Raw genomic sequence first — 2,945 nt, 5'->3', positions numbered from 1 at the left:
TATATATATATATATATAATTTTTTTTTTTTTTTAGTTATCAAATAGGGGAAAAAATGGACACAATGTATTTTTTCTATTTAGAAATTAGCTGTAATTGTTGTAGATTTTGTTTTATTGTTTGTTTTAATGAACTCTTTCTGTTTGAGACAAAGTTTCCAGGCAACCTATTAATGACTTGATTATAGCGATTTAGGTCTCTAATTTTTGTGTAAACTAAGCTAATGAGAATTCACACCTATTATACTTCATATGATGTAGCCAATAATATTAATAATATTAATAATGACTGCGTCAAAAGCTTACCTGTTGTTTAATGAACGGTGCTCGTCAGTTCGCAGGCATCCCGCGCGCTCTGTCTGTGTCCGTGCGTGACTGCGCGTGATCTGATGGGAGCTTTCTGAAGAGCGTGCGAGATGCTGCTGGTTTTATACTCAGCATCACAGACACGCACACACACCCAAACCCACGTGCGGGGGGCCGTGAGTAATTAGCATATCGAGGTTCCACCCTCCCGGCACGCGCCATATGGTGCTTACGTCATTAAATCTCTCTCTCTCTCTCTCTCTCTCTCTCTCTCTCTCTCTCTCTCTCTCTCTCTCTCTCTCTCTCTCTCTCTCGCTCTCTCTCTTTGTGAGGAAACTTGACCATCTGTCAACTCAAACACACCGCACTCCAAAATATACCTGAAGATGATGCCAGCATCCTCCTCTTCGTCACTGTTGTCAACAAAGTCATTGTCATTAACGATGGCAACTTAAGTACTTGAATGCTTTGTGATGATGACTGACGTCGTAGTAATAAAGGTGATAGATATATTATGGGGGCAAAAAATTAGGAAAGTAATACCCATCTGTTTATAATAACATTAATTTTGGATAATGAATATATTGATCTTGCTGTTCATCTGGACCCTGACTAAATCAAATCAGAKGTGCGGTTTTTAAATTCTCATCTATTTTGACATTATATCACAGTGACATCTTCTGTTGCAGAAGAAGCAAAAGACGTTTCTTTGTTTCTGAGTTTTAAGAAATATTGTTGATTATTTACATCCAAGATCAAAACCAATGTAATCCTGCCAACAAGACAAGAATGTGATCGCTTGAGTTGTTACTGTTGTCATCATGTCATTATGTAAATAAACCTTATATCACTGGAATCCATTCTGCCACATTTGGCATTTGTGGATTGAGCAGCAGAATTGAGCATTTGGAAAAACTTGTTAGATTCTCTCTGCCAAAGACAAACATCTGCCAACGAAGGCAGTGTGATGGTGTGGGGGTGCCGTCTGGATAAAGAAGGCCTGTTATCTCTGGAGTCACCCTCAATGCAGAGAGACATCAAAATGAAAATGTGAAGCCAGGGGCAATCCTCCCATCTTGGGGACCGAACTATATTCTCCAAAATGCCAAGGCTTGCCACCACAGAGTGGGATTTGTCAGAGATTACCTCCAGGATGTAGAAGTCAGTGAGGGGGATGGGATGACCTGCCAGTTTGCGGTCTTGACCTCAGCACCAACGCTTGAAAGATCACCTTGAACCTTCATGCCAGAGTGACCAACAGAATCACATTAGCTGACTTTCCTTAAAAGCTGGTGAAGAAATGGGAAGCCATCCTACAGCAGCTTGAGACCAAGACAGTGACCAGCTTCAGCAGGAGGCTGTTGTGACTGAGTGCACTGAGGCACCTGTTGGTTTATTCATCTGTGAATTAATAAACAGATTTTAAGCAATCTGCAGCTTAACCTAATAATTAAGCCGCTAAATAGCTGACGAGAGTTTCAAACTGCTGCTTTTCTAACTTTCTGCAGGTTCTAAATGGAGATTTGGTTTTGTAATACATGTGCAGATTTTTTCTTAGTATCTACACTTGAATAATATTTTACTTCTCGTTTTAAGTTACTTTAGTTGAGTTGCTGTGTCCTTTAGTAGTCAACAGAATGAGTTCAGTTTTCTTTAGTTTGTAAGGCGTTTAGCTTTGATCAAGCAGGCTTGCTCAAGCAGAGTAGATCTTTTTTTTTTCAGTATTTTTAACAATGTTAAATTAGCTGTAATTTCAGTCTTAGCTCTGACCTTTGACTTTAATGACACACGAAATAAAGCAATAGCAAACATCACAGAAAGAGCTCATATCAACAAACCATTCAATTTCCACTTCTTGCTGTTGATTCCTGATTGACGCATTATTGTGTTTTGTTTTTCCTGCTGCATACATTTGAACTTGTGGTTTCTGGAAAGTGAAACACTACCCAGAACTTCTTAGGTTTTATTTTGAAAGAAACTGCTAGACTTACAGGATTTTAGGATCTGTTTTATTTAGTCGTTAACATGCAGCCTGTTTACAGTGAATGACTTAAAACCTGAACTGATGAAGACACAGCAGGTGTAGAGGACTGGGTTTATCTACAAAGGGCAAGCATTAGCTATCTTGCTCCCCTTTAGGAAATCAGACGGGCTGCATCTGCTCTCACTCTCCAGAAAGAAGGATGTGGACTTTGGAGCGAGCTGCTTTGCAGTGCAGTGGTTGTTATAGTGATGACAGAGCGACTGCTGAGTGGTAACCAGGCGGCTTTGGAGGACTTTTGTATCTGTGCATCAATGTGGACCGGCAGACAGCTAATGGTTAACTTAAAATCAATGTCTGCTTGGATTTATCAAGGTGCAGCTTCACGTGCTATCAGGCAGATTGCTGATATCAGTAATAAAAAAGAAACAGGAGCATTTTTATTTGGCTCAAATGCATCGTCTTATCTGTAAAATATTGAACAAAACAAAAAATAAATGTAATTTTTTTTTTTGCTTAAATAAACAAACCACTCAGCACTCTGATGTTAAATAATAATTATTACTCTACACTGTTGGCCGTGTGACTGGTGGTGTGTGTGTGTGTGTGTGTGTGTGTGTGTGTGTGTGTGTGTGTGTGTGTGTGTGTGTGTGTGTGTG

At 39.6% G+C, this 2,945-nt stretch overlaps 1 protein-coding gene across 1 annotated transcript in view; it reads right to left on the bottom strand.

Moving 5' to 3' along the window:
- Positions 1-413, bottom strand: part of neurod1 (neuronal differentiation 1) — a 4,833-nt gene extending 4,420 nt beyond the window's left edge. Inside the window, exon 1 of the mRNA XM_008432949.1 lies at positions 306-413. The gene's annotated coding sequence lies outside the window, so the exon portion shown is untranslated. The remainder of the gene's footprint in view (positions 1-305) is intronic.
- Between the last annotated feature and the right edge of the window lie 2,532 nt (positions 414-2,945).

Source organism: Poecilia reticulata, linkage group LG2 (assembly GCF_000633615.1).
Source record: "Poecilia reticulata strain Guanapo linkage group LG2, Guppy_female_1.0+MT, whole genome shotgun sequence".
Taxonomy (NCBI): Eukaryota; Metazoa; Chordata; class Actinopteri; order Cyprinodontiformes; family Poeciliidae; genus Poecilia; species Poecilia reticulata.
This window is presented reverse-complemented; position numbering and strand designations above follow the sequence as displayed.